The sequence below is a fragment of the Lissotriton vulgaris genome, chromosome 1_1 (genome assembly GCF_964263255.1).
Source record: "Lissotriton vulgaris chromosome 1_1, aLisVul1.2, whole genome shotgun sequence".
Lineage (NCBI taxonomy): Eukaryota > Metazoa > Chordata > Amphibia > Caudata > Salamandridae > Lissotriton > Lissotriton vulgaris.
In genome coordinates, this window is record NC_141685.1 from 544,739,835 (window position 1) to 544,762,514 (window position 22,680).

The window sequence follows — 22,680 nt, forward strand, 5'->3', positions numbered from 1 at the left end:
TTGATCCAACTATTTCACGGCGGCAGCAGCCACGCTTCAAATAGATCTAACCGCACTAAACACTTTATCACTTATGCACACAGCAGTAAAAAGCATATTGAAGGCAATGACTGCCATGTTGCCACCCGAGGCACAATCATATCTTAATTGTACAATTGAAAAAGCCTGCCTAACCCAAATTTTGGCCATAAGGCGCTGGCATTACAAATTAAATACTTCAATGCAAACTGGCCCCTGCTCTCTAATATCGATAAGTGCAAACAAAGTGGCTACATACTGAAACTTTTACATACTTACTAGGCTGCTGTCCGACGCTGCTCCACTTTTGGCAAACATTATTAAAGCCACTTTTTTATCCATGGCATAAGAACATGCAACAATGCAATGAATTGGATTTTTAGTACCGGGTCCCCTCAAACTAGCAAGAATTGGCAATTTTTTTAAAGCAGAGCAGGACCTTCCAAAAAAAACCACAACAAAGCCCGTAGGTGATTGCCAATTGACAATTTCTACTTCCTGTACTATGGACATTAGGCACTTTATAGTCTGACCTTTTTTTAATTGAGTTTTAACAATTACAATGCATCCTTGTAATTGTAGTGGATTTTAAATTATCTTTCTTTTCTTTGGATATTACAAGTATGTTTGTGTTAGACATCCCCACCATGATTTACTGATACTCACATATCGTTTACTTTGGTTTATCTATAATAGATTTTAAACCATCATATTGCTTTAAAGCTAACTAAAGCAGATCCCAGACCATGAGTTTTATTCTTAGGTATTATGTGTCAGTTACATTAGAGAGCATCATAAGGATTTATCCACTTGTTTTATTTGCTTTTACTGCTCTTTGTATAACATGCCTTTAAAATGCATTACATTGTCATGGTTTTAATTAACCACACATGATTGAGTGGCTGTGTGAGTTTTTGTATAGGTGAGTGAGTGGGTGTGTCAGTGGCTGTAAATGGTGAATGAGAGGGTGCATGAGAAGCTGAATTGGTGACTGTGTAGCTACATAGGTGTCTGTATGGGTCAGTTACAGGGTAAATGAGTGATTTCATTACAAGACAAGGAGGCTAACATTATGCATTAATCCTTTAATGCAACCCACAAACAGCCGCTTACATCATAAAGAACAAGAACAAGAATGAGATGACATCACGCCAACAATATAAGCCATGAGCAGGAGTAGATCTGCCTCTTTTAAGTGCGCCTCGCAAACAGATAAGTTGCTTTGATTACTCTGACGCTGTCATTATTATTACTGCTATTAATCTTATTGATTTTACTATTGCCTATTGTTATCTTGCTATATATGCTGATTATATTGCTTACTGCCATTGAAGCTTTGTTTCACTTTGACCCCTTCATGTTTTTCTGGTTACCTTTCCCGTAACCCTTCTCCCTTCTGACTTCCAATCTATGGTAGTCATCCCCCGCCCTCCGCCCTCCACTCCTCACCGATGTTTGGGCTTTCCCTGTCCTCATGGCCCTCCTCGATCTCTCGCTCCTTCCAGGAACAAATTAATAATTTCCTCGCCCACACCTGGGGCTTCTGACTTTAGAGGGGCGCTATACAATGAGGGACCGACTTTTGGGTAGCTCGAGGATCCGCTACCTTTAATTTCGAGGCCCTTGACGAGCTCGCTTTCCAGCCGCAAGCGCGTCTCTCTCTCCCCCTCGCATGTAGAGGAATGGCCCTCGGCAGCAGCGGCGCTTCGCCCCCTGCCTTCTAAGGCTCATTCCTCTACTCCTCCGAGATCGCCTGCCTCTAGCGAGTCTGTTGTGCTTCCCGACCGCTATTGAGGTCCCGATCAGCTGTTTTTTCTCTCGCTTGCCTGCTCACTCCCTTTCCTGCCCATTTCTCGGGCCAATAATTTATAGTGAGGACTTTTATCTTACTCGTGTGCCTTATTTCCTGTCACCTTAACTAAAATAACCCCAAAAAAAAGGGGATTCAGTTTGCTTCCTAGTCCATTAATCGTTTGCCTTATATTAAAATAATAAAAAATAAATATTAAAAAAAGGACTTAGTCTAATTTATATTTATTTATTAAGCCTAAAATAAAAAAAAATTTAAATTAAAAAATAAGAAATAATAAAAGAGACTTTGTATTTTAAAAGCATTTTAGTTTAATCTGGCCAGGACTTACTTACCTGTTATGTCTGACATGGAGTCAGATGACGCAGTTGCTAGCTCCCCTAATCATACTAACGATTCCTTTAAATCCTTCCTACAGAGGGAGATGAGGTCATGTATACTGGACACACTGAAAGAGGTCATGTCCCATAAAAGATCCTACTAAATTGATGGTGACACTCCTCGTGATCCCGAATCTGCATACTCTAAGCCCCTTAAGAAAGTCAAACACTGCGGTCCCGCTACCTCACATGACCTGGGAGGTCCCAGCACCTCACAACCTATGGGAGGCCCTCGCGCCTCAAAAGGCAATGGTTCCCCTCGCGGCACACTCAGGATGGGTGTCCCTAGCGGCACAGATTTGGCAAGTGCCCTCAGCGGCATAATTGTTGACAGTGCACGTGTTGACACAGATTCTAGCTCAGATGAAGACGAGATATCCAACGACCCTTATGACGAATTCGTCCTTGACCTGAATGACCAAGATCCGGACGACTTGGATCTTAATACCCTTTCTGAAGCCGACTCTTCTCCCTCCTCTAAAGACGCAATATTTGACCCTATAGGTGGCGAAATGTTCTCCCCGAACAACATCTCCCACCCTAACAGCTCTAGATGGTACCCGCACGACCATGTTGCCAAGTTTATTACCAAATGGCTGAGAAACTCTCTCTCTCTCGCTCTCTCTCTCTCTCTCTCTCTCTCTCTCTCTACAGAGAGAGAGAGAGAGAGAGAGAGAGAGAGCGAGAGAGAGAGAGTTTCTCAGCCATTTGGTAATAAACTTGGCAACATGGTCGTGCGGGTACCATCTAGAGCTGTTAGGGTGGGAGATGTTGTTCGGGGAGAACATTTCGCCACCTATAGGGTCAAATATTGCGTCTTTAGAGGAGGGAGAAGAGTCTCTACAGAGAGAGAGAGAGAGAGAGAGAGAGAGAGAGAGAGAGAGAGAGAGAGAAACACGCAATACTATGAGATCAGAATGCCCTAGACCATGCATCGAGGATAGAGTCTGCCAGACCCCCAATCTCGATCCTGACCTCATAAAATTTTTATTTAAATTGGGAAAGGATCCCAGAAAAGGACTCGAAAGGGCCCTTAAGGCTTGTCAAGATCGCCTTCTAAAAATTGTCCAAGAGGAAGTTTCCGCAATGCTCAAGAAAGGTGCCATTATGGAGATCCCTTGGTCTCAAAGAAAATTTGTAAGCACCCTCTTCTTAGTCGAAAAGAAGGACAAAGTTTGGAGACCGGTGATAAACCTTCGGGAGGTAAACAAATACATTGTTTATCGACATTTCAAGATGGAGGGCATCCATCTTCTCAGAGACCTTTTCCTTCAGGGAGATTGGCTGGTCAAATTAGACTTAAAAGATGCCTATTTTACCATCCCTATGGCAATAGAACATCAACCCTTTCTCCAATGTATATGGGACGGTCACCTCTTTCAGTTCCAGGCCCTTCCTTTCGGCCTCTCATCCGCCCCTTGGTGCTTCACCAAGGTCATGAGAGCAATTGTCTCCATCCTGAGAGCGAGGGGTATTCGGCTTATTATCTACCTAGACGACATTCTCATCATGTCTCAAACTCATTACCAGCTCCTGGAAGATCTCAGGATCTCCATGAATCTCATAGAGGATCTTGGCTTCATTATAAACTGAGAAAAATCCATTATTTTCCCTTCCAAGTCTCTAGAGTTCCTAGGCTTCACTGTAGACACCTCCAACTGTCTCCTCTTACTTCCAAAAAAGAAAATTGCAAAAATTCGGAAGGAGATCAGGTTTGCTCTAAGACAGCAATCCCTCACTCTCCGAGAGTTGGTCAGACTCCTGGGTTTACTTTCTTCTTCGATTCAAGCCATCTTCCCAGGACCCCTCAACTACTGTGCCCTCCAGAGGGTAAAGGCAAATGCCCTCAGGCCTGGTCTGTGGTATGGAGACCTCGTTTCCTTAGATCATCAAGCGAGATTGGAACTCTCTTGGTGGCTGGACAATTTGGATGCTTGGAACGGAAGAGCTATCTTCGGTTCGACTCCGGACTTTGTCGTGGAGTCAGACGCCAGCCTTCATGGCTGGGGGGGCACATTTCCACGACAAAGACACTGGTGGTTTATGGTCTCAAACAGAGTCATCCCACCATATAAACTTTTTAGAATTGACTGCCGGTCTCTTTGCCCTGATGAGATCAGACACTCTCTTCAGGGCAGATCCGTTCTTTTGAAAATGGACAACGTATCTGCAGTCTCTTATATCAATCGACTCTTGGAACGAGGTCTGCGGACCTATCCGATCTGGCAAAGAAACTTTGGATGTTCTGTTTGGAACACAAGATTTCTCTGAGGGCAGAATATCTCCCCGGGAAATCCAATCTCTCAGCGGATTGGAACTTGAGATTCCTTCAAGATTTCAGCGATTGGAAACTCAACGTGAACGTTCAACTCCTTGTCTCTTTTCTGGGGTCCCTTCGATGTGGACCTCTTTGCGAGCCGGTTGACTTTCCAACTCCCTCAGTATTTCAGCTGGATGCCAGACCCGGGCGCTCTGACAGTGAACGCCTTTCTACAACCATGGGCTCCTCACCGACCTTACGCCTTTCCCCCATTCGCAATGATCCAAAGGGTTTTTTCAGATAGTGAGACAGAAACAGTGCTCTCTGGTCTTGGTAACTCCTTTCTGGCCCTCTCAAGCGTGGTTCCCCACAGCTCTGGAACTTTCTTGCGACAGCCCTTTCCTGATTCCTGCAGCAAAGGGTCTTGTTCTAAACGCAAATGGGGAAAATAACCACCTAGTTCTTTCAGTGAGTTTGAACCTTCTTGCCTGGAAAATGTCAGGCAATCTAACCAATTGTCTGGACTTTCGTCATCTGCTCTCACTCTCCTCGGTGAATCAAGGGCACCAGGAACTCACCTCAGATATAATAACATCTGGAGAAAATGGACTCGTTGGTGCATGGAGAGGGACTTGGATCCCGTGGAGGCTCCTATCGTTAATATAGTTAATTTTCTTGTGGAACTTTTCGACAATGCTCTTTCCTATAGATCAATTAATTGTTTTAGATCTGCCATTTCCGCAGGACATTCTCTTGTCAACAGTAAGACGGTAGGTAAGAATGTTATTATTTGTAGAGTTCTCAAAAGTATTAGACTAAAAAGACCTCCTAGACCTAAATACCAATCTGTGTGGGATGTTAAACTTCTGCTTGACCTTTTTTGCTCCTGGCTTGACAACTCTCTTCTTAACAGGAAATGTCTTTCCATAAAACTTTCCTCTCTTTTATGCTTGGTTTCTTGTTGCAGAGTCTCCGACGTCAAAGCTCTCGATATTTCTAATAGATACTATGACATGTTTGGTGTTAAATTTGAAATCTTTAGGAGAACTAAAGCCATGTCTGAATCTATTTTATATCCTCGTTTTGACTTCTGTAAAAAACTTTGTGTCGTTGATTGCATGAAGGAATATGATTCAAGAATGAAAGATCTTCGTCCTCCTGATGCAAATCAACTTCTTGTTTTCTATGTCAAACCCTTTAAACCCATCTCATCCTGCTCTATCGCCAGGTGGGTCAAATTGGTTATGAACTTTGCTGGTATTGACCTTTCAAAATTTCAAGCTCATTCTCTCAGAAGCGCTATGGCCAGCAAAAAATTCTGGGCTAGTGGTAAGTTGGATGCTATCCTTAAGGCTGCTGACTGGTCTAATGCCTCTACATTTGCTCATCATTATTGTAAACCAATTGAACATGTTTCTGACGTTGTTATTCAGGGCTACCAACATGCATAATGTAGCCTCCTTGTCTTGTAATGAAATTGCGATTCTCCTATTAACGTGACCAGAGAATCTGGATTTCATTAAAGACACGGAGGCTAACATTATCCCTCCCGTCCCTCCCTTGGACGGAGAATATATTTGTTGATTTTGTTTGTATGACATTGATTACATTCGATAATACTGATATGTATTTGAATATCAGATGTTATTTTCTCTTCATGTTTAAGGTTTATTGGCAATTCTGTTCCAATCTGTAGAGATGACTAATGTGGAATGTTAATGGTTGCCTAGCAGCTTAGAATGTTATCTCTTGAGAGATGAAACTGATCTGTGAAGCAGGCTGTGGATGAGCTGGAGGTTCCTGTACCTACTCTTCAATAAAGACTACAATTTTAATATTTTCTTGGACTCATCTTTACATTGGCGACGAGGGAAACCTTTCTGCGCAAGGGGCAGATGCTGGGTACCTCCACCCTTGGATTTTGGAACAGTTTAAATACATCATCCACCGATTTGTGAGTAATTGATTAAATTCTGCACTCAACTGATTGAATTCTGAACTCAACTTCGAACTAATTTGCATTCAGATTGACTATTTTAGATATTTTTTAAAATTATATCTGAATATCTGGAAGTTCGTGTGAATTGCTGCCGATATTTACAAGCCTTCTGCTATGAAAATGTTTAATAGCGCTTGTAAAATGCTAGCTGATGCAAGTAGACAGCGCTGAGAATGGTTCTTCGTGCACATCTCTACTGGTTTATACCTACGTGTGCCATAATCTCCGTTCTCTGATGTAAATGTTTAATTGGCACTTCTGATACGATATCACACAAAGCGCAACGTCTTCTTGTGTTTGCAACCTTATTTTCTGAATTCTGACCTGAGGGAGCTGCCTGATGGCATCGTCATGTTAAATGAAAACACCGATATCTTACCGGTCATTTTCAACTGCTCCTGGGATGCAGCTTTGTTTCTTCATGCAGCGCCGGCTTGCGCGCACTCTCGATCCTCTTCTTTGAACGTCGCATCCATTACGTCACCTCATCTGTCAGCGTAATCGACGTTTGGCGGCCATCTTAGTAGCTTGGGATAAGTTCCCTTCACTTCTGTGTTTCACCCGTTGTACTTTATCCGATTTCGAATCGCGACCCTGCATGAAAGGAAAACTTTCTCTTACTGCTTTGAAGGAGGAAATCTGCAGTTCAAACTTCGTATCTTGGAGTCATCATTTTTTTTAAAGAAAAGAGAGAAAACGAAGATTTCGATCTTGACAATCTGGTGACTCTGGACTTAACTTTGTCAAGAATTGAAGGTTTTTATTTTAATTTGTTATGTTAGTTTCTTTATTTTAAACTAACTTTTCCTTCTTTTACAGGTGCAATTTGTTTAAAATGTCTGATCAAGCTTTGTCCACTCCACCTGCCTTTTTGCCAACTCCTGGAGAACCAATAATTCCTTGGAAAGAATGGAAAAAGTTGTTTTTTACCTACATTCTTGCCACTGGTGCTGATAAATATGGTCCAGTGCGTAGGCAAGCTATTTTACTACACAATTTGGGGGTGGAAGGTCGTAGATTATATGAAAATCTACCAGAAGTTTCCCTTGGTAGTGGAGATTGACAAGCTGCAAATGTTTATGAAATGAGTTTACAAATGCTTGAAATAAGGTTTACCACAAAAGTAAATTTAGTTATTGAAAGATACAAGTTTTTCTGTAGAGTGCAAAAAGTTGATGAAGATATAGCGTCATATGTTGGTGCTTTGAGAGGGTTGTCACTGACTTGTCAATTCGGCACTTTAACAGACTCACTTATTCGTGATCAGATAGTTAGATGTACTAATAATAAGAGAGTACGTGAAAAGTTATTGATTAAGGATTCTGGTCTAGAAGATGCTATTCAAATAGCAAAGGGCTTGGAGCATAGTGACATTTGGATTAAAGAAATGGATAAATGTACAAATTCTATTGTAAATAAGGAGGGTGCATTGAAAGTTTCTAGTTCTAAAGATTCTGAAATCCATGCAAATATTGATGAAACCAAAATAACCAAACCTTTGGCTAAAATTCATGAAAAACCCAGTACTAAAGTTTTTGATAAGAATAGGGAATTTCGCCAAAACAGTGGCTTTATTAATGTGCGACCTATCAAATGTTACCGTTGTGGTGCACCCGGTCATATTGCTTCCAGTGTGAAGTGTATGGCCAGGAACGCAATATGTAGGACATGTGGTATGAGAGGCCATCTTGCTAAGGTTTGTAGAACTAAAATTCCTTCTGTTCATCAAATTGATGATTATTGTGAAGATGTTTGTGAATTTATCCCCTCTATTGATAATGTCAAGGGTTTTCAACTTAATGTTGGTGCTGAGGTTGAAATTAACAATATTGATTTGTCAGGTATTCCTAGGGAGAGCACTGACAAGCTGGATAAGCCTCATTATGTTATCAAGTTTGATACTGTGGGGGTAAACATGTTAATTGATTCTGGAAGTTTATATACCTTGATGTCAAAGGAAATGTACATTAAGTCTTGGGGAGTATCTGCTAATATAAATAACTGGGATCCATCAGATATCAGAGCTGTAGGCTATGGGGGAAAAAACATTGACATTTTGGGTTTAAAATGGATGGTAATTGAATTTGATAACAAGAAACTCTATGGTAGAGTGTACCTAACTGAACAAGGTTCAAATTTATTGGGATGGCGTCACCAGAGAGATTTAGGTATAGTTTTAAATCCTAATGCCACTGTTCCAGTTCAGTCTATATGCTTAGTAAATAGTGAGGGTTATGATTCCTTAATTATGGGAAAGTACTCTGATGTCTTTTGTGATGAATTGGGAAAGTTGAGAAATTTTTCTCATAAAATTATTCTCAAAAGTAATGCTACTCCCGTAGTTCACAAAGTTAGATCTGTTCCCCATCTCATGAAAGGTCCTTTACAAGTTGAACTTGATAGGTTACTGAATTTGGGGATAATTGAGCCTATTGAGGCTTCTGAGTGGCTTGCGCCCATTGTCGTTCTGCCCAAGGATGGGGGAAAGAAGATTCGTTTATGTATTGATCTTCGCGATCTAAACAAGAACATTTGGGTTGATCGCCAACCTCTACCAAACATTTCAGAGATGTTGACGGCAATGGGCGGGGGGTGTGTTTTTAGCGTCATTGATATGTCATCAGCATATCACCAGATTGATCTCGATGAAGAATCTAGACATTTGACATCATTTGTAACACCGCTGGGTGCTTTTCGTTACCGTAGGATGCCATTTGGACTAGCTTCGGCCTCAGCGGTGTTCCAAAGGGTCATGGGAAAAGTTCTTCATGGTATAAATGATGTACTTTGCTTCCAAGATGATGTGTTAATTGTCGGCAAAGATTTTGATCATCATGATCAAGTGATGGAAAGTGTCTTGTGTAGAATGAGAGAACATGGGTTGACTATTCAGAAGGAGAAATGTCAGTTAAGGAAGGATGTAGTTAATTACCTTGGCCACGAAATTTCCAAGGAAGGAATCAGACCAAAGAAAAGTATTGTCTCTGCCATTAGAGATGCTCCTGTTCCTTCTACTAAAGATCAGTTGAGGAGTTTTCTCGGTTTAGCGGAGTATTGCTTCAAGTTTGTGAGAAATTTTACTAATATTGTGGAACCATTGCGGATATTAATGAAAAGCGGTGTTGAGTTTGTATGGAGTGATGCTTGTGGAAAAGCATTCCAAGATGTTAAAGATGGAATATTGTCTGCACCCAGCCTTGGACACTTTGATGTTAGAGCAAAAACTTTTATCACCACTGATGCGAGCGCTATCGGTATTGGTGCAGTTTTAACGCTAGTATGTAATGGAGAAGAAAGAATTATTGGGTTTGCATCTAGAAGACTACAGGGTGCTGAGAGGTTATATTCAGTGATAGAAAAAGAGGCCTTGGGATGTTGTTGGGGCATTAAACATTTCAAATACTTTGTATGGGGTTTACCATTTAGACTTCGTACTGATCACAAACCTTTAGTTCATTTGTTTAAGGGGGGCAAAGGTTTAGAAGGGAGTGTTACTCCGAGGATATCAAGGTGGATTTTATCAGTTTTAGAGTACAATTTTGAAGTGGAATACATGAAGGGATTGAAGAATATAGTAGCGGATTGCTTGTCGAGAATACCTGTTGTTGATGTTGAGGAAGTGAGATATACTGAAGAACAAGCTTTTGGGTTGGAGCAATGGGATGCTGCAATGTTGGAAGATGAAGTATTTGAAAGAGTTATGTTTTCTATTTCTAATGGATGGGATGCGCAATTGTGCAATGATTTACGGTTTAAAGGTTTCATTAATGTTGCAGAAGAGTTAAGTGTAAGAGAAGGGAAACTGTGGAGGAGAGACAAATTAGTACCACCGAAGAATCTTAGATCTAAAATTCTCATCATGGCACACGAAGGTCATTTGGGGAGAAATATGACTAAGCGACATGTACGTCAGTCATTCTGGTGGCCTAGTTTAGATAATGAGGTTGAAGCAGTTGTCAAAGATTGTTATGCTTGTGCTGCTAGTGACAAGACCAAAGTTTTACGTCAACCTCCTATTTCTTCTGTGAAGTTTCCTGAGCGTCCTTGGGAAAGGTTGGCTTTAGATTTCATTGGTCCTATTTCCAAGTTGGGAACAAATTGCAAATTCTTAATGGTTTTAGTGGATTATCACTCCAAGTGGTTTGTGGTTGAGACATCTGAGAGTATTACAACTGAAAAAGTAATTAAGTTTCTTGAGAAGGTTTTCTTGAATGAGGGGATTCCAAAGGTCTTGGTGTCAGACAATGGTCCGCAATTAATTTCTAGGAAAATGGTGGAGTTCCTGTGTGGGAAAGGGATTAAACATGAGAGAGTTGCTTTATTTAGGCCACAAACCAATGGCTTAGTTGAGAGGATTAATCGCCTGATCTTGGACAATATACAACTTTCTTTGTGCAATGGTTTGTCCTGGTCTGAAGAATTGAAGAAGCTGATGTGGTCTTATAGGGTAACACCACATTCCATGACTGGAGTGTCACCTTTCATTTCTCTTAAAGGAAGGGAACCAGGTTTGAAAGAAGTACCAGGGTGGTTGAAAGACAGGGAATGTGTATGGGTGAATCGTGATGAGGTTGGAGATCAAGTGCTTAACAAACAAATCATTGCTGCCAAACATTATGATCACTTAAAAGGTGTCAAATTTCCTAACATAAAATCTGGTGATTGGGTTGTAGTGAGACGTGGAGGTTTAATTGTCAAGGGTGATAGCAAGTTCTCTAAACCTGTTCAGGTGAAGGAAGTGAAGAAGAATGTGGTGATTCTGTGTGATGGGACTACTTGGAGTTTGGGAAATGTATCTAAGTGTTTTTCTCCTTGTAGTTAAATTGATTTTCACTCATCTTTCTGTTCTGTATAATAGTTTCCTTCAAGTTTTAGTTGTGGGATATATAAGGGGGAAGGTGTGTAGAGATGACTAATGTGGAATGTTAATGGTTGCCTAGCAGCTTAGAATGTTATCTCTTGAGAGATGAAACTGAGCTGTGAAGCAGGCTGTGGATGAGCTGGAGGTTCCTGTACCTACTCTTCAATAAAGACTACAATTTTAATATTTTCTTGGACTCATCTTTACACAATCTTTGATGTTCTTCACTTTATTTTCAGATAATTCGAACTGATGGATTTACATGGATTTTTCCTTCGCTTCCTTTCTTGGTTTTCAACCTCTGCAGCACCCTTGTTCCAAGTTGAAGCTTGATTCTACTTACCTTCTCGATGTTTGATTGCATTTAAAAGAGGCAGATCTGCTCCTACTCATGGCTTATATTATTGGCATGATGTCATCTCATTCTTGTTCTTGTTCTTGTTCTTTATGATGTAAGCAGCTGTTTGTGAGTTGCATTAAAGAATTAATGCATAATGTTAGCCTCCGTGTCTTTAATGAAATTCAGATTCTCTGGCCATGTTAATAGGAGAATCGCAATTGTATGGGAGCATGAATGGGTGTGCAAGTGGCTCTATGGGTGAGTAAGTAGGTATGTGAGAGGCTGTATGGATAAGTAAATGGGTGTGTGACAGACACGGTGAGTAAGTGATTGTGAGCAAGGATGTATGGAAGAGTATGTGCTTGTCTCACTGCATAGGTGAGTTACTACATGTTTAGTATATCTATGAGTAAATTAATAGCGGTGTGAATAACGGTATAGGTGAGTGGATGTGTGAGTGACTGTATGGTGGGTGAGTAGGTTTGTGAGAATCTGTATGAGTGACTGATTCAGTGTGAGAATGGCTGTATGGGTGTATGAATGGGTGTGTAAGTTTCTGTATGAGTGGATGTGTGAGTAGCTGTACTGGTCACTAATTAGCTGCATGAGTGGCTGTAAATGTGAGTTAGCATTGTATTAGTGGCTGTATGGGTGAGTTGATGTGTTAGTGGCTCTATGGATCAGTGAGTAGGTATGTCACTGTTTGTATGGGTCTGCGAAAGGGAATGTCAGTTGTGGAAGTAGGCATATGAGATGTAGTATAGGGGAGCTGCTGGAAAGGGAGTTCCCTGTGTGTCAAAACAATTCTTCCCCACTTCCAGCAAGCAAGAGCATTTTTAATGCTGTGGCTTTTTGGGAGCGGTAAAGCTTCTATCAAGCCACAGAAAACAGCCGGCCGGGGGTGGTGGTCCACAGGGCCCTGTGGAGGTGGTGGTCCCCGGGCCTGAGGGGCTGCAATGGACCCCCTACATTAATGTGTTTCAACCCTGAGGAGATTGGGTCCCCTGGACTGCGGGAGGCCGCATGGCCCAACTTATTTTTTATAAATTGCCCTAGGGAGATGGTGGTCCCCCGCATTATTTTAAGTTTAACCCCTGTGAGCTGGCAGTTCCCAGGGCTGCTGTGGGAACCGCACGACCACGCATTTCTTAATAAACATTTGCGCCGGGGAAGTAGGGGTCCCCAGGGCTTAGATAAGCCCTAGGAAGGTGGACCCGTACGCCCCCTTCCTATTTTTAAGGCATGCAGCCAGGACCCGGGGATTAATTAAAAACAAGCTCAGGAGCCAATGCCCCCTGCGACCCCTGGACCTCATCTTTATAGGGTCAGGATATTCCTACCCGGCTCCTTTTCTTTTTTCAAAAGGCTAAAGCTGAGTCCCAAGATGGCTGGCAGCACTTCCTGGATGAAGTGTTGGCAGCCAATCAGAAGTTGGCATTTTCCTGCATGAGCTTGTCTTTTAAAAAAAAAAATTATTGCAACCACCGATTTGTTGTAATTCCGTTCGGTGGTTCGGGCTGTAGGCGTGTTGACAGGTCCTATGAGAATTAACATTGCAAATGCACCTTTTTTTAACCCCCTGCTTCACGAATCACCCAGAACTTTCCATGCAAAATAAGATTCACCAAAGCACTTTTTGGGAAAATTTTACGACGATTTCTCAAACAGCGCCAAATACATGGGCAAGTCAAAAAATGGCAAGAAATAAAATGATTTACGCACTGCAGATTGGGTCCGTTTTCGTCCTTGAAGTGGATGTTGTGTGGCGAAGTCCTGGGCTAGATAGATAGATATATATATACACATACATACACACATACATACATACATACATACATACATACATACATACATACATATATATATATATATATATATATTCACTGAAAAAAGATAGGTTTTACAGACGTTATAGTTAGAAATTATCATTTAAATAAACCTTAGAAATTCACTGAAAAAACCACAGGTTTCAGGGACGTCATAGTTAGCTGGATATTTCACTCTTACAAAACCATAGAAATTCCACTGTTATAGTTAGTGCAGATAACTATAACTCGTGCCCCCGCAATGCACTGCTCATGACGTCACATATTACATCATTCATGGCCTGGTCAGTGACATCAATGATGACATCACTGATGACATCTGAATTGACATTACTGATGACATCACTGATGACATCATCCAGTGACTGCGTGTTTCTGTAAAGTTTAACTATGTTTTATATATATGCCAAAATGTATTGAAGAATGAGTAGGCATATAAGTGTCTGGATGTAGGATTTAGGAGGTGCGTGACTGATTGTATAAATGACTGATTACACAAAACACCGTGAGGGGACTGCTCTTTTTCTACTCACCTTGCTGCCTGCTCTCCAGTTGCTGGTCGCCGTGAGGGAAACGGCTGGGCGCTGGAGGGCATCGCTGTGAGGGGAACAGCTTCATTGGCTTCATTGGACTCCTGATTGTGCCGGGCAAAACTTCATCCCCCAGCAGCCCCCGATGCCGCAGCTGTGACGCGGCAACGCCCATACCATTTAAAACTCAGGTGCCCCACTACAATGTGGGACGCGCGCGGGCCAAGGGCGGGCCTGTCCTAGCCCGTCATCGCCAGGAAGAGGCAGGGCAGGTCCCCCCTCTAACAACTAGGACCGGAGCTGATCTTGGGACCAGGAGAAAGGTATTGAGCCTGACTATTTTTGTGCCTACCCTGACTTGTGAGTAGTTTGAGGCTCAGAACACTTTACTTGACTCATTCCAGACCCTGGTGATTACTACTCCTATTCGAAGTTTGCACTTTAATGACATGTAGGCTGCTAATACCCTTGGATCGATTACTCTTTTTTATGTTACCTTTTATTGGTTTTAATAGTTTAATCTCTTTTATGTAGTGTGTTTGCCATTCTTTGATAATAATTGAATTGTCCAGCCCTCACTATCTCATCTGAGGCCAATCCACCCTGCTTCTTGTTTCTAGTGGGTTACTTAGATTACTCAGCTCACCTTAGTCAAGTCTGAACTGTATAGCACGCGTCACTTTAAACAAAGCTAACCTATATTGCACTTTATTGATAGCAGTGAGGCACGCAACACTTTAATCAAGGCCAACCCATATTGCACTTTATTGACAGTAGAGAGGCACGCAACACTTTAATCAAGGCCAACGCATATTGCACTTTATTGACAGCAGCGAGGCACGTGACACTTTAACCAAGGTCAACCCATATTGCACTTTATAGATAGCAGTGAGGCACATGTCACTTTAATCAAGGCCAACCCATATTGCACTTTATTGACAGTAGTAAGGCCCCATTACTGGAGCTTTACCTACTTGTAACATTATGGCAAGAAGGAAGCCCGCCAAGTCGTATATCATTAATCCTGCACAACGATTGATACATATCTGGTTAAAGCAGTAAATGTCCTCTCAGAAGAGATAGACCGTACCGAGAGACGTCTGTCTATGGGATCTAATCATATGGGGGAGATCAGGGGCCTGAGGTCAGGGTCTTTAGAAGCCCTTCAAGCGAGAACCTATTCGATAAATCAACTAACCTCCCTTTGCTAGTCGAGGAGACAGCCCCTGACGACAATAGAGCGTAAGGCATTAATGGAGACTATACTCGATTATCTTTGACCCCTACCTTGATTACTACTGGAAGCCCCCCGCCTAAGAAAAAGATTAGGGAATGTAGAAAAAATCATATAGAACAAGAGAATGCCAATCCCAATCCCAAGACTAAAAAAGATAAAAAGAATACCCACACAGGGAAACCAGGTCCATCCACTAAATTAGACCTTCAACAGTACGGCCCAACTTTAGCGGACATCTCTGAGAAGGTGATAGAGCTATTGAGGCCGCTTTACGACAAGCTAGATTCCTTGGCGAGAGAAAAACATACAATTAGCGGATCACTGCCCAATGTCAATGATACATTTCAAAATGAGGTGATTAGAACTCTAGATAAAGAAGTTGTTGCAGGCCCCACCAACCAGATTACTATTTTAGATAGCAAATATACAAATACTGCTAAGGAATGGAACAATAATGCAGAGGTGGTAAATCAGGAAAAAGTGCTAATTTAGGTAAATCTTCTAATAATAGTTATAGATCTGTTCAAACCCAGCAGGCAAGTGTAGAGACAAAGCTGGCCAATTCTATTAGATCTGATCCTGCATAGTCCAATAGCCTTAAAGCCATAGCTTATGAGGATAGGAAAACTGTCACGTCTATAAATCTACCCCCTGAATGTAGTGCCTATGTCGCAATATTGGCTAACGTACCTAGACTCCAACCTGGTCAGGTTGAAGACCATGGTTCACTTATGAATAAAGTAGTGTTCTGGTTGACCAATAATTGTGGCTATCCAATGGAAGGGGTAAGTCAGATTTTGACTACATGAAGATTGGGCTGGATCGGGCCCCTTAGAAAATGTTTTGCAGGGGATTGTATTATCATCAATTTTCGGTCACCAAGCTGGGCATATATTACACTTAAAAATGTACCACCACCTTCCCCCCTGGAATTTAATATTACTGTTCTTCCTCTAGAGTATTTTTACAGACATGTGATGGCGACGTATTGAAATGGTAGCCGGCTTAGAAATGAACCATTGTTAGTCCCCGCCCCGTTCCTTACCTTACCTAATTTCGCTATACCTGTTGCCAACAAATATCAGGCCCTGAGCAACCTTGACATTAATGATTGACGTAAGGGGTCCATCCAGTCTAGGCAGATAGTATAGGAAAGATATGTATTAGAAGATCCCAAAATGGGAATAAAGTTCAATGGTAATCCATTTGATAAGACTAACCATTGTATGATAGAGCAGGGTGGGGTGCCACCTAGAAATGATTTACGGAAACCAACCATTCATAGTGATTTAGACGATGTTCTAGAAGAATTACCCCTGATTAGTGACTCGGGGGCCATGAAGTACCCTTACAGGAAGCCTACAAGGTTACTATGTGTAATGGGTCCCAAGTGACCACCTGGAATATCTCCGGTCTTAAAAGTAAAATAGGCTCGCCTTCTTGGTCAGATTTTCTAACGCCCCAACATGACATCATATGTCTACAAGAAACATGAAGCACTGAACCAATCTATGTAGAGGGTTTTACTTCTCATTGGCTCCCAGCCCAGGCCTCCCCCTCAGGTAGGGCAAAGGGTGGCCTATTGATTTTGATCTCTACTAAACTGGTAAAATGTAGGATCAAGTGTTGTACTAATGTTGGTACCCATTTCCAGATTATGTGGCTGATATCTGCCATGGGTAAAGATGTCAGTCTGATTAACTTTTGCAATAATATGTTTAACGCTCCTCGAGGGCCAGTGGTTCGTGCCCTGGAAAGGGAACTTGTTAGGCTGACTAGCACCATTAAAGAATCGATTATTATCCTTTGGGTTGGTGATTTTAATGTTCAAGCATGTCTATTTTCATTGACTAAAGTTTGTGGGCTCAGGAGAGGGGATTTTGATGATGACTGTTATATGCATTTCCACCACTGTGAATATGGCACAGCTCTAAATAATGTTATTGATAAGCTGGATTTAGATCTGTTGCAATGTGTCACTGATAAACAAAATGTGTAATGCCCCACTTTTACAGGAAGGAATGCTATGTCCAATATTGATCATATTGTAATCTCATGTAACAGTGCACATTTGTTTTCGCCACCCTGGATAACGGTTCAACCAACAAACGACCATAATAGTGTCTCTCTTTACCTATTATGCTGGGGCTTTAAAAATGTAAACAATGCTTCTAATAGCCCATCCATTGCCCCCATCAGACCGAATGGTGTCCGAATAAAATGGGCTGGTTTGGATCCAATAATAATCCAGCACAATGTTATTACGCATTGTCAAAGTGAAATCCAAGTATGTTTAAGGGAAGCGGTTGACCCCCAACTGATGTTTGCTTATTTCACTAAGATCAAGAACTCCATTGAGAACATACTGACAAAACCAGCCCGTGGAAATAAAAAACCTAAGGTAAGTGTCACGGGGTCCAGACCTGCCCCGTAACAGACTCTCGATCTCGCTTGCAGGACTGGTCCGGGCCCTTTAAGGACGGCCTGGCCTTCCCTGACTGGAACTCCACCCCTATGACGGCGGAATCCACAAGCCTATCGGATTCGCGGACATGGAGAACAAAGGCGGACCCGGAAGACACAGAGTCGTGGACGGCGCGGCGCGAGTTGGAACAGGAGAGCCGAAACCAAAGAGAAGCCAACCACCTTGGAGGACCGGACGTGGAGGACGCCGGAGAAGGGAGATCCGCCCGCGGAGCAACAGCCCAAGGAGAAGCTGAAATCGGGGAAGCCGGTATTCGAGCTCTGGACCAAGAGGAAGACCCAGAGGTGTCATCCCAGGAGAAGCCAGGAGGCCAACGTCCCCCCTCATCGCCCACCCATGCGCAGTAAGACGCGTGGCTACCACAGGTACGGGAACGCTTGCGTACCTTACTAAGTTTCAACCGGGCAGGAACCGGGTAACCGAGGGAAGAGGGAAGAACTGACTGGGCACTTTATCTACTGCACACTGCACTTTTCAGGTTTATCTCTCCGACATCTGGTGAAGGTCGTCGTTTGCCTCATCACAAGCGTTACCCTCACTCCCCTCCCCAATCCCTGTGTGTTACCGAGCTGTGAACTAACGGCCACGTTTCTTTTCCTTTTGTTTTGGGTTCGGGCGAGACGGACCGAAGAGGAGGACTACCCCAGCCCTTGACGGAAGTCAACCCCTCCTACGAGGACCTTTACCTTGTGGATACTAATTGTGAAGCAGACTGTCTCTTGAGCCGGTTTAAAAGAATTTAATAAATAGCTAAAATGCACTTCAGTGTTGGTTCCTTCCCTCCTTGTGAACCCTTAAGGTTACAGTAAGACAGTAAGCTAGTTCGATGGTAATTGTACTGCGGCCTTACGACACCTTAAACAAGCTCTTGGGTGTGAACCGAGAAATCCAGACACAATTAAGGTTCTACGTGCAGCATGTGCCTCAGCTATTAAAACCAGAAAAGTAGAGCTTCAAGATTTAACTTGGGAAGATCTAAGTCAAGCTGCAGAAACAAAAAACAGTAAATTGTTCTGGGACACAGTCAATAGTCTCTTTTTGAAGGATGATCATATCCCAGAACTTAACTCCTACCTTAACTGTAATTGTTGGGTAGAGTATTTCACAATTTTTTTTTATCCTACTCATTGAGATGACTTTTTGTCCACCCAACTCCTACTGACTGGCCAATTATACCCTTGTCAATCAGGATTAAGGAGGTCACTGAGGCTATAATTAGTAGCAAGGGGGGGGAAGGCACCGGGACCCGATGGGGTACCAATAGACCTTTATAAAAATGAAATGGCTCTATTGTCCCCGTTTTTAACCAGAGTTTTTAACATTGCCGCTGAGACCCAATTTCCTTTATCATGGGGTCAGTCAATTATAATACCTATATACAAGAAAGGAGTAAAAACCGATGCACGTAACTACTGTCAGATTTCCCTTCTGGATTCCTCTATAAAGATTATGAGCCGGGTCATGCTATCAAGACTGGAAGCCTGGGAAACCGAGAAGTCGATCCTTACACAAGTACAATATGGATTTAGAAAAGGAGTTGGCACATTAGAGCAGTGTGTCAACTTGGACCTCTTGATCGACAAATATACCCTAGCAAAGGAGGGTAATTTATATTTATGTTTCGCCGACCTAAGTAGCGCTTTCGATCTGGTAGACCACTCTATCTTATGGCCCTTACTGCTAGAAATGGGTGCCCCGAAAGAGATGGTTTATTTCCTGGCAAGACTTTATGAGGAACTGTCCAGTAAGGTGCGGTATGGTTATTCAGGTGAATATACCCCCTTTTTTTAAAGTTGAAAGAGGCATCCGCCAGGGCTGCGTCCTAGCTCCACTACTTTTTTCATTGTTTGTCAATGATGTGGAAGCAGCCCTGAAACTGCTAGAGTCGGACGCCGCTAGGGTGGACGGAAATCCCATTCCAATTATTTTATACGCTGACGATTCAGTTTTACTCTCTCCCACCCCCTTTGGGTTACAGCGTCTTCTTGATAATTTTACTGTTTTTATTGCAAAAAGAAGGCTTTTAATTAATAAATCTAAAACTTTTGTTATGGCTTGAGGCAGGAACCCAATTAGATCCAGATCTTTTTACATAGAAGGCTCTAAGGTCCAGACAATCAAAACTTTTTGATATCTGGGCATTACCTTTGCAGGGAACGGGTCTTGGGCACAGGAACAGGATAATGCCCGAGCTAAGATGCTGAGGAATAGAAATGGTATTTTTAGATTTGCTGCTAAACTGGGCAATCGACGTATCAGAGATATGTTGACAATTTACGAGATACGGTATGTCACTGCCGCGCTTTAAGGTGCAGGGTTTTGGCGACATTGCCAAGGCAATCTATTGCAACAAACTTAAAATTCATTTTTAAAACGCATGTTGTGTGCCCCACTATCGGCTTCCACGGAAATTATTCATCATGTAGTGGGCATTAAACCCTTCAGTGCTGATGACGTCCCCAGCCGTCATGCATCACGGCGCTTATGTGCTGATGACGGCTGGGGGCCGTCATGAACCCACCCACTCATTAAAAGTGCCGCACAGGCGCAGAATCGCGCCCGCGCCCAAGGGGTTAAACACATCTCTGATTTGGCTTCATTGCGCCCTCTTTTACTCTGGAAATCTATATGGTCAAAAGAGGAGACACTGTTTACTCAATCTATAATACGGGATTGCCTTAAAATGGAGAATTGTTCAAGAATCCCTTGGCTTAATTATATTTTTCACTGGTTTAAACTTTTGTTTAATTGTGATATCAAATTGGATCCTGAATGTCGAGATTCTGTCGCTAGAAGTGAGATAAAGTCAACCTTACTAGCCCACAAAATAGAGGCCCGTTCTCGTGTTCCTATGAACCAAACCACTTACATCTTTTATCTACAACTGGATCTTAAACAGGGGTTCCAAAGCTACCTGTCAGTCGTGACAAGAGCATCACATTGTTTTGTGTTAACACGACTAAGATTGGGTACTATACATCTTCTTGTCAATTTCCCTGTTATGAAACAAGGTTCTACGCAACCATGTCCTTGCAACAGAGTCTCCCGCCAAAGCTGCTGCCAAATGCAATTACTTTGCAATTGTATTCCAATTTTCGGAAATTTTATTTAAAACCATTCTTTTTATATTATAACATAAGATCCACTAAAGATGCTATGAATTTGCTCCTACGATTAGAGGAACCAGGATTGTGTTTTTATACAGCAAAATTTCTCTTGAAAGCCATTAGCATTAGGAAATCAATGATCATCGATATTTGATCACATGATCTATAGGGTATTTTATGTAATTTTTGCACTTTCACTTTTTGTACTTGGATTATACATGTTCACATACATCGCCAGGGTCCATATATGAATCATGTACTTGCACTTACTATATTAGGATTTTATATGTCTATGAATTTTTTGAACATAGGTTTATTATCTTTTTGCTTCTGTAATTCGATTATTGTGAAGACTGATTTATGACTGTTCTGCTTATATGGTTGATTAATTGAACCGAATAAAAGCTTCCGAACCCACTGATTACACGTATCTTACTGAATATATGGGTTGGTGAGTAAACTGTGTGAATGTCTCTATCAGTCTGTCTGTTGTTGTGCAAGCTGGTACATGGGTTGGTCAGAAGCTACATGAGTGTCTATATGGGTTATTTATTGTTTGCCTTAGTATTTGTATGGATGCCTGAGTGTGTGTGTGGGTGGGTTGGAGGTGTGTGCATAGATGTGTGAGTAGTTGATTCACTGGGTGTATGGGTTCAAGAGTGTATGTGGAAACAGCTCTGTGAGTGAGTGAGTGTGTCTGGGTGTGTTGGTGAGTGAATAGATGTCTCAGTGGTCCATGTGCAAGTAACTACATATGTAAAAGGCAGTATATGTGAGTGATGATAGTGTATATAAATAACTGTATGTGAGAGTGAGTGATTGTGAGAGTGGCTGTATGGATGAGTGTGTACTTGTATCAGTGATTATATAAGATAGTAAGTATGCATTGCTATCTGTATGAATTAGTGAGGTGCTGTGTGTATACCTGTATAGGTGAGTAAATGGGAATGTGATTCATTCTTTAAATAACTGACTAGGTGTGTGAATAACTCCATTGATGAGTGGCTGTTTGTGAGTGTCTGAATAGGTGTATGAGTGCATATGAGTGACTGCATGTATAAGTGATTGTATGGGTGAATGAGTGGATGTGTATGTGAGAGCATATGTAGTAACTGTATTGGTGTCTTGATGGTTTCAAAAATGGTAGTGTGTATTTTACAGTGGGTGTATCAAAGGTTATATTAGACTGTGAGGAGGTGCATCAGATTTTCATGTAGATGATGTCATCTGTGATGTCTTCAGTGATGTCATCAGTGATGGCATTTAAGATGTCATCAGTGATGTCACTGACCATGCCATGAATTATGTATTGTGTGACGTCATGAGCAGTGCATTGCAAGGGTGTGAGTTATAGTTAGCTGAACTAACTATAACGGTGGAATTTCTATGGTTTTGTAAGAGTGAAATGTCCAGCTAACTATAACGTCCATGAAACCTGTGTTTTTTTCTGTGAATTTCTAAGGTTTTATAAATGCTAATTTCTAACTATAAGGTCTGTAAAACCTATGGGTTTTTCAGTTAATTTCAAAGGTTTTATAAATTCTAATTTCTAACTATAACGTATGTAAAACCTATGTTTTTTTCAGGGAATTTCAAAAGTTTTATAAATGCTAATTTCTAAATACAATGTCCCTGAAACCTATATTGTTTTTAAGTACATTTTAAAAAGACGTGCATACTTTTTGTAGTGAAAAACTAACTAACAGTAGGCTGTTATAAGTTATAATTTAACAATGTTTAAAACTTAATTAACAATAATTGATATATGAGTGTGGAAAAAGGGTGACGCAGCAGCTATGATACCTGACTTCAAACAACAGCGTTCAC